A 20,524-nucleotide genomic window follows, 5' to 3' on the forward strand; every position below is an offset into this window, starting at 1 on the left:
CTATAAATGGAATTTTCTTATCAATGGATGGCTTTCGCCTCACGATTCTCAAGGTCAACAATCAATTATAATCTGTTTTAACCAAAAATGTAAAAAAAAAATTTAACTTAAAATCAATTATGAGATTATAAAACCATTTAAAGGGAGAAATAAAGCTTTTGAAGGCATAAGTGACTATAAAAGAAGTTTTCTTCTCGATGAATGGTTTTTGCTTCATGTTTCCCAAGGTAAACATTCAATTATAATCTGTTTTAACCAAAAATGTAAAAAAATTAAACTTAAAATCAATTATGAGATTATATAACCATTTAAAGGGAGAAATAAAGCTTTTGAAGGCATAAGTGACTATAACAGATGTTTTCTTCTCGATGAATGGTTTTTGCTTCAAGTTTCCTGAGGTAAACATTCAATTATAATCTGTTTTAACCAAAAATATAAAAAAAATTCAACTTAAAATCAATTATGAGAATATATGATCATTTAAAGCGAGAAATAAAGCTTTTGAAGGCATAAGTGACTATAAAAGAAGTTTTCTTCTTAATGAATGGTTTTTGCTTCACGTTTCCCGAGGTAAACATTCAATTATAATCTGTTTTAAACAAGAATGTAAAAAAATTCAACTTAAAATCAATTATGAGATTATATGATCATTTAAAGGCATACATAAAGCTTTTGAAGGCATAAGTGACCATAAAAGAAGTTTTCTTCTCAATGAATGGTTTTTGCTTCACGTTTCCCGAGGCAAACATTCAATTATAATCTGTTTTAACCAAAAATGTAGAAAAATTAAACTTAAAATCAATTATGAGATTATATGGTCATTTAAAGGCATAAATAAAGCTTTTGAAGGCATAAGTGACTATAAGAGAAGTTTTCTTCTCATTGAATGGTTTTTGCTTCATGTTTCCTGAGGTCAACATTCAATAATAATCTGTTTTAACCAAAAATGTAGAAAAATTCAACTTAAAATCAATTATGAGATTATATGATCATTTAAAGGCATAAATAAAGCTTTTGAAGGCATAAGTGACTACAAAAGAAGTTTTCTTCTCAATGAATGCTTTTTGCATCACGTTTCTCGAGGTAAACATTCAATTATAATCTGTTTTAAACAAAAATGTAAAAAAATTCAACGTAAAATCAATTATGAGATTATATAACCATTTAAAGCTAGTAATAAGGCTTTCGAGGGCATGAGTGACTATAAATGGAATTTTCTTATTAATGGATGGCTTTCGCCTCACGATTCTCAAGGTAAATAATCAATTATAATCTGTTTTAACCAAAAATGTAAAAACAATTCAACTTAAAATCAATTATGAGATTATATAACCATTTAAAGCGAGAAATAAAGCTTTTGAAGGCATAAGTGACTAGAAAAGAGGTTTTCTTCTCGATGAATGGTTTTTGCTTCACGTTTTCCGAGGTAAACAATCAATTATATTCTGTTTTAACCCAAAATGTAAAAAAAATTCAACTTAAAATCAATTAGGAGATTATATGATCATTTAAAGGGAGAAATAAAGCTTTTGAAGGCATAAGTGACTATAAAAGAAGTTTTCTTCTCAATAAATGGTTTTCGCTTCACGTTTTTCGAGGTAAACATTCAATTATAATCTGTTGTAACCCAAAATGGAAAAAAATTCAACTTAAAATCAATTATGAGATTATATGATCATTTAAAGGGAGAAATAAAGCTTTTGAAGGCATAAGTGACTATAAAAGAAGTTTTCTTCTCAATGAATGGTTTTTGCTTCACGTTTCCCGAGGTAAACATTCAATTATAATCTGTTTTAGACAAAAATGTAAAAAAATTCAACTTAAAATCAATTATGAGATTATATTGTCATTTAAAGGCATAAATAAAGCTTTTGAAGGCATAAGTGACCATAAAAGAAGTTTTCTTCTCAATGAATGGTTTTTGCTTCACGTTTCCCGAGGTAAACATTCAATTATAATCTGTTTTAACCCAAAATGTAAAAAAATTCAACTTAAAATCAATTATGAGATTATATGATCATTTAAAGGGAGAAATAAAGCTTTTGAAGGCATAAGTGACTATAACAGAAGTTTTCTTCTCAATGAATGGTTTTTCTTCACGTTTCCCGAGGTAAACATTCAATTATAATCTGTTTTAACCAAAAATGTAGAAAAATTAAACTTAAAATCAATTATGAGATTATATGGTCATTTAAAGGCATAAATAAAGCTTTTGAAGGCATAAGTGACTCTAAAAGAAGTTTTCTTCTCATTGAATGGTTTTTGCTTCACATTTCCCGAGGTAAACATTCAATTATAATCTGTTTTAACCAAAAATGTAAAAAACTTCAACTTAAAATCAATTATGAGATTATATAACAATTTAAAGCTAGTAATAAGGCTTTCGAGGGCATGAGTGACTATAAATGGAATTTTCTTATCAATGGATGGCTTTCGCCTCACGATTCTCAAGGTCAACAATCAATTATAATCTGTTTTAACCAAAAATGTAAAAAAAAAATTTAACTTAAAATCAATTATGAGATTATAAAACCATTTAAAGGGAGAAATAAAGCTTTTGAAGGCATAAGTGACTATAAAAGAAGTTTTCTTCTCGATGAATGGTTTTTGCTTCATGTTTCCCAAGGTAAACATTCAATTATAATCTGTTTTAACCAAAAATGTAAAAAAATTAAACTTAAAATCAATTATGAGATTATATAACCATTTAAAGGGAGAAATAAAGCTTTTGAAGGCATAAGTGACTATAACAGATGTTTTCTTCTCGATGAATGGTTTTTGCTTCAAGTTTCCTGAGGTAAACATTCAATTATAATCTGTTTTAACCAAAAATAAAAAAAAAATTCAACTTAAAATCAATTATGAGATTATATGATCATTTAAAGCGAGAAATAAAGCTTTTGAAGGCATAAGTGACTATAAAAGAAGTTTTCTTCTCAATGAATGGTTTTTGCTTCACATTTCCCAAGGTAAACATTCAATTATAATCTGTTTTAAACAAAAATGTAAAAAAATTCAACTTAAAATCAATTATGAGATTATATGATCATTTAAAGGCATACATAAAGCTTTTGAAGGCATAAGTGACCATAAAAGAAGTTTTCTTCTCAATGAATGGTTTTTGCTTCTCGTTTCCCGAGGTAAACAATCAATTATAATCTGTTTTAACCAAAAATGTAGAAAAATTAAACTTAAAATCAATTATGAGATTATATGGTCATTTAAAAGCATAAATAAAGCTTTTAAAGGCATAAGTGACTATAAAAGAAGTTTTCTTCTCATTGAATGGTTTTTGCTTCACGTTTCCCGAGGTAAACATTCAATTATAATCTGTTTTAACCAAAAATGTAAAAAACTTCAACTTAAAATCAATTATGAGATTATATAACCATTTAAAGCTAGTAATAAGGCTTTCGAGGGCATGAGTGACTATAAATGGAATTTTCTTATCAATGGATGGCTTTCGCCTCACGATTCTCAAGGTAAACAATCAATTATAATCTGTTTTAACCAAAAATGTAAAAACAATTCAACTTAAAATCAATTATGAGATTATATAACCATTTAAAGCGAGAAATAAAGCTTTTGAAGGCATAAGTGACTAGAAAAGAAGTTTTCTTCTCAATGAATGGTTTTCGCTTCACGTTTTTCGAGGTAAACATTCAATTATAATCTGTTGTAACCCAAAATGGAAAAAAATTCAACTTAAAATCAATTATGAGATTATATGATCATTTAAAGGGAGAAATAAAGCTTTTGAAGGCATAAGTGACTATAAAAGAAGTTTTCTTCTCAATGAATGGTTTTTGCTTCACGTTTCCTGAGGTAAACATTCAATTATAATCTGTTTTAGACAAAAATGTAAAAAAATTCAACTTAAAATCAATTATGAGATTATATGGTCATTTAAAGGCATAAATAAAGCTTTTGAAGGCATAAGTGACCATAAAAGAAGTTTTCTTCTCAATGAATGGTTTTTGCTTCACGTTTCCCGAGGTAAACATTCAATTATAATCTGTTTTAACCCAAAATGTAAAAAAATTCAACTTAAAATCAATTATGAGATTATATGATCATTTAAAGGGAGAAATAATGCTTTTGAAGGCATAAGTGACTATAAAAGAAGTTTTCTTCTCAATGAATGGTTTTTGCTTCACGTTTCCCGAGGTAAACATTCAATTATAATCTGTTTTAACCAAAAATGTAGAAAAATTAAACTTAAAATCAATTATGAGATTATATGGTCATTTAAAGGCATAAATAAAGCTTTTGAAGGCATAAGTGACTATAAAAGAAGTTTTCTTCTCATTGAATGGTTTTTGCTTCACGTTTCCCGAGGTAAACATTCAATTATAATCTGTTTTAACCAAAAATGTAAAAAACTTCAACTTAAAATCAATTATGAGATTATATAACCATTTAAAGCTAGTAATAAGGCTTTCGAGGGCATGAGTGACTATAAATGGAATTTTCTTATCAATGGATGGCTTTTGGCTCACGATTCTCAAGGTAAACAATCAATTATAATCTGTTTTAACCAAAAATGTAAAAAAAAATTCAACTTAAAATCAATTATGTGATTATATAACTATTTAAAGGGAGAAATAAAGCTTTTGAAGGCATAAGTGACTATAAAAGAAGTTTTCTTCTCGATGAATGGTTTTTGCTTCATGTTTCCCAAGGTAAACATTCAATTATAATCTGTTTTAACCAAAAATGTAAAAAAACTATACTTAAAATCAATTATGAGATTATATAACCATTTAAAGGGAGAAATAAAGTTTTTGAAGGCATAAGTGACTATAACAGATGTTTTCTTCTCGATGAATGGTTTTTGCTTCAAGTTTCCTGAGGTAAACATTCAATTATATTCTGTTTTAACCAAAAATATAAAAAAAATTCAACTTAAAATCAATTATGAGATTATATGATCATTTAAAGCGAGAAATAAAGCTTTTGAAGGCATAAGTGACTATAAAAGAAGTTTTCTTCTCAATGAATGGTTTTTGCTTCACGTTTCCCGAGGTAAACATTCAATTATAATCTGTTTTAGACAAAAATGTAAAACAATTCAACTTAAAATCAATTATGAGATTATATGGTCATTTAAAGGCATAAATAAAGCTTTTGAAGGCATAAGTGACCATAAAAGAAGTTTTCTTCTCAATGAATGGTTTTTGCTTCACGTTTCCCGAGGTAAACATTCAATTATAATCTGTTTTAGACAAAAATGTAAAAAAATTCAACTTAAAATCGATTATGAGATTATATGGTCATTTAAAGGCATAAAGAAAGCTTTTGAAGGCATAAGTGACCATAAAAGAAGTTTTCTTCGCATTGAATGGTTTTTGCTTCATGTTTCCCGAGGTAAACATTCAATTATAATATGTTTTAACCAAAAATGTAGAAAAATTCAACTTAAAATCAATTATGAGATTATATGATCATTTAAAGGCATAAATAAAGCTTTTGAAGGCATAAGTGACTATAAAAGAAGTTTTCTTCTCAATGAATTGTTTTTGCATCACGTTTCTCAAAGTAAACGTTCAATTATAATCTGTTTTAAACAAAAATGTCAAAAAATTCAACTTAAAATCAATTATGAGATTATATAACCATTTAAAACTAGTAATAAGACTTTCGAGGGGATGAGTGACTATAAATGGAATTTTCTTATCAATGGATGGCTTTCGCCTCACTATTCTTAAGGTAAACAATCAATTATAATCTGTTTTAACCAAAAATGTAAAAAAAATTAAACTTAAAATCAATTACGAGATTATATAACCATTTAAAGGGAGAAATAAAGCTTTTGAAGGCATAACTGACTATAACAGAAGTTTTCTTCTCGATGAATGGTTTTTGCTTCACGTTTCCCAGAGGTAAACATTCAATTATAATCTGTTTTAACAAAAAATGTAAAACAATTCAACTTAAAATCACTTATGAGATTATATGATCATTTAAAGGGAGAAATAAAGCTTTTGAAGGCATAAGTGACTATAAAAGAAGTTTTCTTCTCAATGAATGTTTTTTGCATCACGTTTCTCGAGGTAAACATTCAATTATAATATGTTTTAACCCAAAATGTAAAAAAATTAAACTTAAAATAAATTATAAGATTATAGAATCATTTAAAGGGAGAAATAAAGCTTTTGAAGGCATAACTGACTATAACAGAAGTTTTCTTCTCGATGAATGGTTTTTGCTTCACGTTTTCCGAGGTAAACATTCAATTATATTCTGTTTTAACCCAAAATGTAAAAAAAATTCAACTTAAAATCAATTAGGAGATTATATGATCATTTAAAGGGAGAAATAAAGCTTTTGAAGGCATAAGTGACTATAAAAGAAGTTTTCTTCTCAATGAATGGTTTTCGCTTCACGTTTCCTGAGGTAAACATTCAATTATAATCTGTTTTAACCCAAAATGTAAAAAAAATCAATTTAAAATCAATTATGAGATTATATGATCATTTAAAGGGAGAAATAAAGCTTTTGACGGCATAAGTGACTATAAAAGAAGTTTTCTTCTCAATGAATGGTTTTTGCTTCACGTTTCCCGAGGTAAACATTCAATTATAATCTGTTTTAAACAAAAATGTAAAAAAATTCAACTTAAAATCAATTATGAGATTATATGATCATTTAAAGGCATAAATAAAGCTTTTGAAGGCATAAGTGACCATAAAAGAAGTTTTCTTCTCAATGAATGGTTTTTGCTTCCCGTTTCCCGAGGTAAACAATCAATTATAATCTGTTTTAACCAAAAATGTAGAAAAATTAAACTTAAAATCAATTATGAGATTATATGGTCATTTAAAAGCATAAATAAAGCTTTTGAAGGCATAAGTGACTATAAAAGAAGTTTTCTTCTCATTGAATGGTTTTTGCTTCACATTTCCCGAGGTAAATATTCAATTATAATCTGTTTTAACCAAAAATGTAAAAAACTTCAACTTAAAATCAATTATGAGATTATATAACCATTTAAAGCTAATAATAAGGCTTTCGAGGGCATGAGTGACTATAAATGGAATATTCTTATCAATGGATGGCTTTCGCCTCACGATTCTCAAGGTAAACAATCAATTATAATCTGTTTTAACCAAAAATGTAAAAAAAAATTCAACTTAAAATAAATTATGAGATTATATAACCATTTAAAAGGAGAAATAAAGCTTTTGAAGGCATAAGTGACTATAAAAGAAGTTTTCTTCTCGATGAATGGTTTTTGCTTCATGTTTCCCAAGGTAAACATTCAATTATAATCTGTTTTAACCAAAAATGTAAAAAAATTAAACTTAAAATCAATTATGAGATTATATAACCATTTAAAGGGAGAAATAAAGCTTTTGAAGGCATAAGTGACTATAAAAGAAGTTTTCTTATCAATGAATGGTTTTCGCTTCACGTTTCCTGAGGTAAACATTCAATTATAATCTGTTTTAACCCAAAATGTAAAAAAATTCAACTTAAAATCAATTATGAGATTATATGATCATTTAAAGGGAGAAATAAAGCTTTTGAAGGCATAAGTGACTATAAAAGAAGTTTTCTTCTCAATGAATGGTTTTTGCTTCACGTTTCCCGAGGTAAACATTCAATTATATTCTGTTTTAACCCAAAATGTAAAAAAATTCAACTTAAAATCAATTATGAGATTATATGATCATTTAAAGGGAGAAATAATGCTTTTGAAGGCATAAGTGACTATAAAAGAAGTTTTCTTCTCAATGAATGGTTTTTGCTTCGCGTTTCCCGAGGTAAACATTCAATTATAATCTGTTTTAACCAAAAATGTAGAAAAATTAAACTTAAAATCAATTATGAGATTATATGGTCATTTAAAGGCATAAATAAAGCTTTTGAAGGCATAAGTGACTATAAAAGAAGTTTTCTTCTCATTGAATGGTTTTTGCTTCGCGTTTCCCGAGGTAAACATTCAATTATAATCTGTTTTAACCAAAAATGTAAAAAACTTCAACTTAAAATCAATTATGAGATTATATAACCATTTAAAGCAAGTAATAAGGCTTTCGAGGGCATGAATGACTATAAATGGAATTTTCTTATCAATGGATGGCTTTTGGCTCACGATTCTCAAGGTAAACAATCAATTATAATCTGTTTTAACCAAAAATGTAAAAAAAAATTCAACTTAAAATCAATTATGAGATTATATAACCATTTAAAGGGAGAAATAAAGCTTTTGAAGGCATAAGTGACTATAAAAGAAGTTTTCTTCTCGATGAATGGTTTTTGCTTCATGTTTCCCAAGGTAAACATTCAATTATAATCTGTTTTAACCAAAAATGTAAAAAAATTAAACTTAAAATCAATTATGAGATTATATAACCATTTAAAGGGAGAAATAAAGTTTTTGAAGGCATAAGTGACTATAACAGATGTTTTCTTCTCGATGAATGGTTTTTGCTTCAAGTTTCCTGAGGTAAACATTCAATTATAATCTGTTTTAACTAAAAATATAAAAAAAATTCAACTTAAAATCAATTCTGAGATTATATGATCATTTAAAGCGAGAAATAAAGCTTTTGAAGGCATAAGTGACTATAAAAGAAGTTTTCTTCTCAATGAATGGTTTTTGCTTCACGTTTCCCGAGGTAAACATTCAATTATAATCTGTTTTAGACAAAAATGTAAAAAAATTCAACTTAAAATCAATTATGAGATTATATGGTCATTTAAAAGCATAAATAAAGCTTTTGAAGGCATAAGTGACCATAAAAGAAGTTTTCTTCTCAATGAATGGTTTTTGCTTCACGTTTCCCGAGGTAAACATTCAATTATAATCTGTTTTAGACAAAAATGTAAAAAAATTCAACTTAAAATCGATTATGAGATTATATGGTCATTTAAAGGCATAAAGAAAGCTTTTGAAGGCATAAGTGACCATAAAAGAAGTTTTCTTCGCATTGAATGGTTTTTGCTTCACGTTTCCCGAGGTAAACATTCAATTATAATCTGTTTTAACCAAAAATGTAAAAAAAATTAAACTTAAAATCAATTACGAGATTATATAACCATTTAAAGGGAGAAATAAAGCTTTTGAAGGCATAACTGACTATAACAGAAGTTTTCTTCTCGATGAATGGTTTTTGCTTCACGTTTCCCAGAGGTAAACATTCAATTATAATCTGTTTTAACAAAAAATGTAAAACAATTCAACTTAAAATCACTTATGAGATTATATGATCATTTAAAGGGAGAAATAAAGCTTTTGAAGGCATAAGTGACTATAAAAGAAGTTTTCTTCTCAATGAATGGTTTTTGCATCACGTTTCTCGAGGTAAACATTCAATTATAATATGTTTTAACCCAAAATGTAAAAAAATTCAACTTAAAATAAATTATAAGATTATAGAATCATTTAAAGGGAGAAATAAAGCTTTCAAAGGCATAAGTGACTATAAAAGAAGTTTTCTTCTCAATGAATGGTTTTTGCTTCACGTTTCCCGAGGTAAACATTCAATTATAATCTGTTTTAACCAAAAATGTAGAAAAAATAAACTTAAAATCAATTATGAGATTATATGGTCATTTAAAGGCATAAATAAAGCTTTTGAAGGCATAAGTGACTATAAAAGAAGTTTTCTTCTCATTGAATGGTTTTTGCTTCACGTTTCCCGAGGTAAACATTCAATTATAATCTGTTTTAACCAAAAATGTAAAAAACTTCAACTTAAAATCAATTATGAGATTATATAACCATTTAAAGCTAGTAATAAGGCTTTCGAGGGCATGAGTGACTATAAATGGAATTTTCTTATCAATGGATGGCTTTTGGCTCACGATTCTCAAGGTAAACAATCAATTATAATCTGTTTTAACCAAAAATGTAAAAAAAAATTCAACTTAAAATCAATTATGAGATTATATAACCATTTAAAAGGAGAAATAAAGCTTTTGAAGGCATAAGTGACTAGAAAAGAAGTTTTCTTCTCGATGAAAGGTTTTTGCTTCACGTTTTCCGAGGTAAACATTCAATTATATTCTGTTTTAACCCAAAATGTAAAAAAAATTAAACTTAAAATCAATTATGAGATTATATGGTCATTTAAAGGCATAAATAAAGCTTTTGAAGGCATAAGTGACTATAAAAGAAGTTTTCTTATCAATGAATGGTTTTCGCTTCACGTTTCCTGAGGTAAACATTCAATTATAATCTGTTTTAACCCAAAATGTAAAAAAATTCAACTTAAAATCAATTATGAGATTATATGATCATTTAAAGGGAGAAATAAAGCTTTTGAAGGCATAAGTGACTATAAAAGAAGTTTTCTTCTCAATGAATGGTTTTTGCTTCACGTTTCCCGAGGTAAACATTCAATTATAATCTGTTTTAAACAAAAATGTAAAAAAATTCAACTTAAAATCAATTATGAGATTATATGATCATTTAAAGGCATAAATAAAGCTTTTGAAGGCATAAGTGACCATAAAAGAAGTTTTCTTCTCTATGAATGGTTTTTGCTTCCCGTTTCCCGAGGTAAAAAATCAATTATAATCTGTTTTAACCAAAAATGTAGAAAAATTAAACTTAAAATCAATTATGAGATTCTATGGTCATTTAAAAGCATAAATAAAGCTTTTGAAGGCATAAGTGACTATAAAAGAAGTTTTCTTCTCAATGAATGGTTTTTGCTTCACGTTTCCCGAGGTAAACATTCAATTATAATCTGTTTTAAACAAAAATGTAAAAAAATTCAACTTAAAATCAATTATGAGATTATATGATCATTTAAAGGCATAAATAAAGCTTTTGAAGGCATAAGTGACCATAAAAGAAGTTTTCTTCTCAATGAATGGTTTTTGCTTCCCGTTTCCCGAGGTAAAAAATCAATTATAATCTGTTTTAACCAAAAATGTAGAAAAATTAAACTTAAAATCAATTATGAGATTATATGGTCATTTAAAAGCATAAATAAAGCTTTTGAAGGCATAAGTGACTATAAAAGAAGTTTTCTTCTCAATGAATGGTTTTTGCATCACGTTTCTCGAGGTAAACATTCAATTATAATCTGTTTTAAACAAAAATGTAAAAAAATTCAACGTAAAATCAATTATGAGATTATATAACCATTTAAAGCTAGTAATAAGGCTTTCGAGGGTATGAGTGACTATAAATGGAATTTTCTTATCAATGGATGGCTTTCGCCTCACGATTCTCAAGGTAAACAATCAATTATAATCTGTTTTAACCAACAATGTAAAAACAATTCAACTTAAAATCAATTATGAGATTATATAACCATTTAAAACGAGAAATAAAGCTTTTAAAGGCATAAGTGACTAGAAAAGAAGTTTTCTTCTCGATGAATGGTTTTTGCTTCACGTTTTCCGAGGTAAACATTCAATTATATTCTGTTTTAACCCAAAATGTAAAAAAAATTCAACTTAAAATCAATTAGGAGATTATATGATCATTTAAAGGGAGAAATAAAGCTTTTGAAGGCATAAGTGACTATAAAAGAAGTTTTCTTCTCAATGAATGGTTTTCGCTTCACGTTTTTCGAGGTAAACATTCAATTCCAATCTGTTGTAACCCAAAATGTAAAAAAATTCAACTTAAAATCAATTATGAGATTATATGATCATTTAAAGGGAGAAATAAAGCTTTTGAAGGCATAAGTGACTATAAAAGAAGTTTTTCTTCTCAATGAATGGTTTTTGCTTCATGTTTCCCGAGGTAAACATTCAATTATAATCTGTTTTAGACAAAAATGTAAAAAAATTCAACTTAAAATCAATTATGAGATTATATGGTCATTTAAAGGCATAAATAAAGCTTTTGAAGGCATAAGTGACCATAAAAGAAGTTTTCTTCTCAATGAATGGTTTTTGCTTCACGTTTCCCGAGGTAAACATTCAATTATAATCTGTTTTAACGAAAAATGTTGAAAAATTAAACTTAAAATCAATTATGAGATTATATGGTCATTTAAAGGCATAAATAAAGCTTTTGAAGGCATAAGTGACTATAAAAGAAGTTTTCTTCGCATTGAATGGTTTTTGCTTCACGTTTCCCGAGGTAAACATTCAATTATAATCTGTTTTAACCAAAAATGTAGAAAAATTCAACTTAAAATCAATTATGAGATTATATGATCATTTAAAGGCATAAATAAAGCTTTTGAAGGCATAAGTGACTATAAAAGAAGTTTTCTTCTCAATGAATGGTTTTTGCATCACGTTTCTCGAGGTAAACATTCAATTATAATCTGTTTTAAACAAAAATGTCAAAAAATTCAACTTAAAATCAATTATGAGATTATATAACCATTTAAAACTAGTAATAAGACTTTCGAGGGAATGAGTGACTATAAATGGAATTTTCTTATCAGTGGATGGCTTTCGCCTCACTATTCTCAAGGTAAACAATCAATTATAATCTGTTTTAACCAAAAATGTAAAAAAAATTAAACTTAAAATCAATTATGAGATTATGTAACCATTTAAAGGGAGAAATAAAACTTTTGAAGGCATAAGTGACTATAACAGAAGTTTTTTTCTCGATGAATGGCTTTTGCTTCACGTTTCCCGGAGGTAAACATTCAATTATAATCTGTTTTAACCAAAAATGTAAAACAATTCAACTTAAAATCACTTATGAGATTATATGATCATTTAAAGGGAGAAATAAAGCTTTTGAAGGCATAAGTGACTATAAAAGGAGTCTTCTTCTCAATGAATGGTTTTTGCATCACGTTTCTCGAGGTAAACATTCAATTATAATCTGTTTTAACCCAAAATGTAAAAAAATTCAACGTAACATCAATTATGAGATTATATAACCATTTAAAGCTAGTAATAAGGCTTTCGAGGGCATGAGTGACTATAAATGGAATTTTCTTATCAATGGATGGCTTTCGCCTCACGATTCTCAAGGTAAATAATCAATTATAATCTGTTTTAACCAAAAATGTAAAAACAATTCAACTTAAAATCAATTATGAGATTATATAACCATTTAAAGCGAGAAATAAAGCTTTTGAAGGCATAAGTGACTAGAAAAGAAGTTTTCTTCTCAATGAATGGTTTTTGCTTCACGTTTCCCGAGGTAAACAATCAATTATAATCTGTTTTAACCAAAAATGTAGAAAAATTAAACTTAAAATCAATTATGAGATTATATGGTCATTTAAAAGCATAAATAAAGCTTTTGAAGGCATAAGTGACTATAAAAAAAGTTTTCTTCTCATTGAATGGTTTTTGCTTCACGTTTCCCGAGGTAAACATTCAATTATAATCTGTTTTAACCAAAAATGTAAAAAACTTCAACTTAAAATCAATTATGAGATTATATAACCATTTAAAGCTAGTAATAAGGCTTTCGAGGGCATGAGTAAATATAAATGGAATTTTCTTATCAATGGATGGCTTTCGCCTCACGATTCTAGAGGTAAACAATCAATTATAATCTGTTTTAACCAAAAATGTAAAAAAAAATTCAACTTAAAATCAATTATGAGATTATATAACCATTTAAAGGGAGAAATAAAGCTTTTGAAGGTAAAAGTGACTATAAAAGAAGTTTTCTTCTCGATGAATGGTTTTTGCTTCATGTTTCCCAAGGTAAACATTCAATTATAATCTGTTTTAACCAAAAATGTAAAAAAATTAAACTTAAAATCAATTATGAGATTATATAACCATTTAAAGGGAGAAATAAAGCTTTTGAAGGCATAAGTGACTATAACAGATGTTTTCTTCTCGATGAATGGTTTTTGCTTCAAGTTTCCTGAGGTAAACATTCAATTATAATCTGTTTTAACCAAAAATATAAAAAAAATTCAACTTAAAATCAATTATGAGATTATATGATCATTTAAAGCGAGAAATAAAGCTTTTGAAGGCATAAGTGACTATAAAAAAAGTTTTCTTCTCAATGAATGGTTTTTGCTTCACGTTTCCTGAGGTAAGCATTCAATTATAATCTGTTTTAAACAAGAATGTAAAAAAATTCAACTTAAAATCAATTATGAGATTATATGATCATTTAAAGGCATACATAAAGCTTTTGAAGGCATAAGTGACCATAAAAGAAGTTTTCTTCTCAATGAATGGTTTTTGCTTCACGTTTCCCGAGGCAAACATTCAATTATAATCTGTTTTAACCAAAAATGTAGAAAAATTAAACTTAAAATCAATTATGAGATTATATGGTCATTTAAAGGCATAAATAAAGCTTTTGAAGGCATAAGTGACTATAAGAGAAGTTTTCTTCTCATTGAATGGTTTTTGCTTCATGTTTCCTAAGGTCAACATTCAATTATAATCTGTTTTAACCAAAAATGTAGAAAAATTCAACTTAAAATCAATTATGAGATTATATGATCATTTAAAGGCATAAATAAAGCTTTTGAAGGCATAAGTGACTATAAAAGAAGTTTTCTTCTCAATGAATGCTTTTTGCATCACGTTTCTCGAGGTAAACATTCAATTATAATCTGTTTTAAACAAAAATGTAAAAAAATTCAACGTAAAATCAATTATGAGATTATATAACCATTTAAAGCTAGTAATAAGGCTTTCGAGGGCATGAGTGACTATAAATGGAATTTTCTTATTAATGGATGGCTTTCGCCTCACGATTCTCAAGGTAAATAATCAATTATAATCTGTTTTAACCAAAAATGTAAAAACAATTCAACTTAAAATCAATTATGAGATTATATAACCATTTAAAGCGAGAAATAAAGCTTTTGAAGGCATAAGTGACTAGAAAAGAAGTTTTCTTCTCGATGAATGGTTTTTGCTTCACGTTTTCCGAGGTAAACAATCAATTATATTCTGTTTTAACCCAAAATGTAAAAAAAATTCAACTTAAAATCAATTAGGATATTATATGATCATTTAAAGGGAGAAATAAAGCTTTTGAAGGCATAAGTGACTATAAAAGAAGTTTTCTTCTCAATGAATGGTTTTCGCTTCACGTTTTTCGAGGTAAACATTCAATTATAATCTGTTGTAACCCAAAATGGAAAAAAATTCAACTTAAAATCAATTATGAGATTATATGATCATTTAAAGGGAGAAATAAAGCTTTTGAAGGCATAAGTGACTATAAAAGAAGTTTTCTTCTCAATGAATGGTTTTTGCTTCACGTTTCCCGAGGTAAACATTCAATTATAATCTGTTTTAGACAAAAATGTAAAAAAATTCAACTTAAAATCAATTATGAGATTATATGGTCATTTAAAGGCATAAATAAAGCTTTTGAAGGCATAAGTGACCATAAAAGAAGTTTTCTTCTCAATGAATGGTTTTTGCTTCACGTTTCCCGAGGTAAACATTCAATTATAATCTGTTTTAACCCAAAATGTAAAAAAATTCAACTTAAAATCAATTATGAGATTATATGATCATTTAAAGGGAGAAATAAAGCTTTTGAAGGCATAAGTGACTATAACAGAAGTTTTCTTCTCAATGAATGGCTTTTCTTCACGTTTCCCGAGGTAAACATTCAATTATAATCTGTTTTAACCAAAAATGTAGAAAAATTAAACTTAAAATCAATTATGAGATTATATGGTCATTTAAAGGCATAAATAAAGCTTTTGAAGGCATAAGTGACTCTAAAAGAAGTTTTCTTCTCATTGAATGGTTTTTGCTTCACATTTCCCGAGGTAAACATTCAATTATAATCTGTTTTAACCAAAAATGTAAAAAACTTCAACTTAAAATCAATTATGAGATTATATAACAATTTAAAGCTAGTAATAAGGCTTTCGAGGGCATGAGTGACTATAAATGGAATTTTCTTATCAATGGATGGCTTTCGCCTCACGATTCTCAAGGTCAACAATCAATTATAATCTGTTTTAACCAAAAATGTAAAAAAAAATTTAACTTAAAATCAATTATGAGATTATAAAACCATTTAAAGGGAGAAATAAAGCTTTTGAAGGCATAAGTGACTATAAAAGAAGCTTTCTTCTCGATGAATAGTTTTTGCTTCATGTTTCCCAAGGTAAACATTCAATTATAATCTGTTTTAACCAAAAATGTAAAAAAATTAAACTTAAAATCAATTATGAGATTATATAACCATTTAAAGGGAGAAATAAAGCTTTTGAAGGCATAAGTGACTATAACAAATGTTTTCTTCTCGATGAATGGTTTTTGCTTCAAGTTTCCTGAGGTAAACATTCAATTATAATCTGTTTTAACCAAAAATAAAAAAAAAATTCAACTTAAAATCAATTATGAGATTATATGATCATTTAAAGCGAGAAATAAAGCTTTTGAAGGCATAAGTGACTATAAAAGAAGTTTTCTTCTCAATGAATGGTTTTTGCTTCACGTTTCCCGAGGTAAACATTCAATTATAATCTGTTTTAAACAAAAATGTAAAAAAATTCAACTTAAAATCAATTATGAGATTATATGATCATTTAAAGGCATACATAAAGCTTTTGAAGGCATAAGTGACCATAAAAGAAATTTTCTTCTCAATGAATGGTTTTTGCTTCTCGTTTCCCGAGGTAAACAATCAATTATAATCTGTTTTAACCAAAAATGTAGAAAAATTAAACTTAAAATCAATTATGAGATTATATGGTCATTTAAAAGCATAAATAAAGCTTTTAAAGGCATAAGTGACTATAAAAGAAGTTTTCTTCTCATTGAATGGTTTTTGCTTCACGTTTCCCGAGGTAAACATTCAATTATAATCTGTTTTAACCAAAAATGTAAAAAACTTCAACTTAAAATCAATTATGAGATTATATAACCATTTAAAGCTAGTAATAAGGCTTTCGAGGGCATGAGTGACTATAAATGGAATTTTCTTATCAATGGATGGCTTTCGCCTCACGATTCTAAAGGTAAACAATCAATTATAATCTGTTTTAACCAAAAATGTAAAAACAATTCAACTTAAAATCAATTATGAGATTATATAACAATTTAAAGCGAGAAATAAAGCTTTTGAAGGCATAAGTGACTAGAAAAGAAGTTTTCTTCTCAATGAATGGTTTTTGCTTCACGTTTTTTGAGGTAAACATTCAATTATAATCTGTTGTAACCCAAAATGGAAAAAAATTCAACTTAAAATCAATTATGAGATTATATGATCATTTAAAGGGAGAAATAAAGCTTTTGAAGGCATAAGTGACTATAAAAGAAGTTTTCTTCTCAATGAATGGTTTTTGCTTCACGTTTCCTGAGGTAAACATTCAATTATAATCTGTTTTAGACAAAAATGTAAAAAAATTCAACTTAAAATCAATTATGAGAATATATGGTCATTTAAAGGCATAAATAAAGCTTTTGAAGGCATAAGTGACCATAAAAGAAGTTTTCTTCTCAATGAATGGTTTTTGCTTCACGTTTCCCGAGGTAAACATTCAATTATAATCTGTTTTAACCCAAAATGTAAAAAAATTCAACTTAAAATCAATTATAAGATTATATGATCATTTAAAGGGAGAAATAATGCTTTTGAAGGCATAAGTGACTATAAAAGAAGTTTTCTTCTCAATGAATGGTTTTTGCTTCACGTTTCCCAAGGTAAACATTCAATTATAATCTGTTTTAACCAAAAATATAGAAAAATTAAACTTAAAATCAATTATGAGATTATATGGTCATTTAAAGGCATAAATAAAGCTTTTGAAGGCATAAGTGACTATAAAAGAAGTTTTCTTCTCAATGAATGGTTTTTGCTTCACGTTTCCCGAGGTAAACATTCAATTATAATCTGTTTTAACCCAAAATGTAAAAAAATTCAACTTAAAATCAATTATGAGATTATATGATCATTTAAAGGGAGAAATAAAGCTTTTGAAGGCATAAGTGACTATAACAGAAGTTTTCTTCTCAATGAATGGCTTTTCTTCACGTTTCCCGAGGTAAACATTCAATTATAATCTGTTTTAACCAAAAATGTAGAAAAATTAAACTTAAAATCAATTATGAGATTATATGGTCATTTAAAGGCATAAATAAAGCTTTTGAAGGCATAAGTGACTCTAAAAGAAGTTTTCTTCTCATTGAATGGTTTTTGCTTCACATTTCCCGAGGTAAACATTCAATTATAATCTGTTTTAACCAAAAATGTAAAAAACTTCAACTTAAAATCAATTATGAGATTATATAACAATTTAAAGCTAGTAATAAGGCTTTCGAGGGCATGAGTGACTATAAATGGAATTTTCTTATCAATGGATGGCTTTCGCCTCACGATTCTCAAGGTCAACAATCAATTATAATCTGTTTTAACCAAAAATGTAAAAAAAAATTTAACTTAAAATCAATTATGAGATTATAAAACCATTTAAAGGGAGAAATAAAGCTTTTGAAGGCATAAGTGACTATAAAAGAAGCTTTCTTCTCGATGAATGGTTTTTGCTTCATGTTTCCCAAGGTAAACATTCAATTATAATCTGTTTTAACCAAAAATGTAAAAAAATTAAACTTAAAATCAATTATGAGATTATATAACCATTTAAAGGGAGAAATAAAGCTTTTGAAGGCATAAGTGACTATAACAAATGTTTTCTTCTCGATGAATGGTTTTTGCTTCAAGTTTCCTGAGGTAAACATTCAATTATAATCTGTTTTAACCAAAAATAAAAAAAAAATTCAACTTAAAATCAATTATGAGATTATATGATCATTTAAAGCGAGAAATAAAGCTTTTGAAGGCATAAGTGACTATAAAAGAAGTTTTCTTCTCAATGAATGGTTTTTGCTTCACGTTTCCCGAGGTAAACATTCAATTATAATCTGTTTTAAACAAAAATGTAAAAAAATTCAACTTAAAATCAATTATGAGATTATATGATCATTTAAAGGCATACATAAAGCTTTTGAAGGCATAAGTGACCATAAAAGAAGTTTTCTTCTCAATGAATGGTTTTTGCTTCTCGTTTCCCGAGGTAAACAATCAATTATAATCTGTTTTAACCAAAAATGTAGAAAAATTAAACTTAAAATCAATTATGAGATTATATGGTCATTTAAAAGCATAAATAAAGCTTTTAAAGGCATAAGTGACTATAAAAGAAGTTTTCTTCTCATTGAATGGTTTTTGCTTCACGTTTCCCGAGGTAAACATTCAATTATAATCTGTTTTAACCAAAAATGTAAAAAACTTCAACTTAAAATCAATTATGAGATTATATAACCATTTAAAGCTAGTAATAAGGCTTTCGAGGGCATGAGTGACTATAAATGGAATTTTCTTATCAATGGATGGCTTTCGCCTCACGATTCTAAAGGTAAACAATCAATTATAATCTGTTTTAACCAAAAATGTAAAAACAATTCAACTTAAAATCAATTATGAGATTATATAACAATTTAAAGCGAGAAATAAAGCTTTTGAAGGCATAAGTGACTAGAAAAGAAGTTTTCTTCTCAATGAATGGTTTTTGCTTCACGTTTTTCGAGGTAAACATTCAATTATAATCTGTTGTAACCCAAAATGGAAAAAAATTCAACTTAAAATCAATTATGAGATTATATGATCATTTAAAGGGAGAAATAAAGCTTTTGAAGGCATAAGTGACTATAAAAGAAGTTTTCTTCTCAATGAATGGTTTTTGCTTCACGTTTCCTGAGGTAAACATTCAATTATAATCTGTTTTAGACAAAAATGTAAAAAAATTCAACTTAAAATCAATTATGAGAATATATGGTCATTTAAAGGCATAAATAAAGCTTTTGAAGGCATAAGTGACCATAAAAGAAGTTTTCTTCTCAATGAATGGTTTTTGCTTCACGTTTCCCGAGGTAAACATTCAATTATAATCTGTTTTAACCCAAAATGTAAAAAAATTCAACTTAAAATCAATTATAAGATTATATGATCATTTAAAGGGAGAAATAATGCTTTTGAAGGCATAAGTGACTATAAAAGAAGTTTTCTTCTCAATGAATGGTTTTTGCTTCACGTTTCCCAAGGTAAACATTCAATTATAATCTGTTTTAACCAAAAATATAGAAAAATTAAACTTAAAATCAATTATGAGATTATATGGTCATTTAAAGGCATAAATAAAGCTTTTGAAGGCATAAGTGACTATAAAAGAAGTTTTCTTCTCAATGAATGGTTTTTGCTTCACGTTTCCCGAGGTAAACATTCAATTATAATCTGTTTTAACCCAAAATGTAAAAAAATTCAACTTAAAATCAATTATGAGATTATATGATCATTTAAAGGGAGAAATAAAGCTTTTGAAGGCATAAGTGACTATAACAGAAGTTTTCTTCTCAATGAATGGCTTTTCTTCACGTTTCCCGAGGTAAACATTCAATTATAATCTGTTTTAACCAAAAATGTAGAAAAATTAAACTTAAAATCAATTATGAGATTATATGGTCATTTAAAGGCATAAATAAAGCTTTTGAAGGCATAAGTGACTCTAAAAGAAGTTTTCTTCTCATTGAATGGTTTTTGCTTCACATTTCCCGAGGTAAACATTCAATTATAATCTGTTTTAACCAAAAATGTAAAAAACTTCAACTTAAAATCAATTATGAGATTATATAACAA

The sequence above is a fragment of the Theobroma cacao genome, chromosome 5, assembly GCF_053813885.1.
Source record: "Theobroma cacao isolate CCN51 chromosome 5, ASM5381388v1, whole genome shotgun sequence".
NCBI classification, from domain to species: domain Eukaryota; kingdom Viridiplantae; phylum Streptophyta; class Magnoliopsida; order Malvales; family Malvaceae; genus Theobroma; species Theobroma cacao.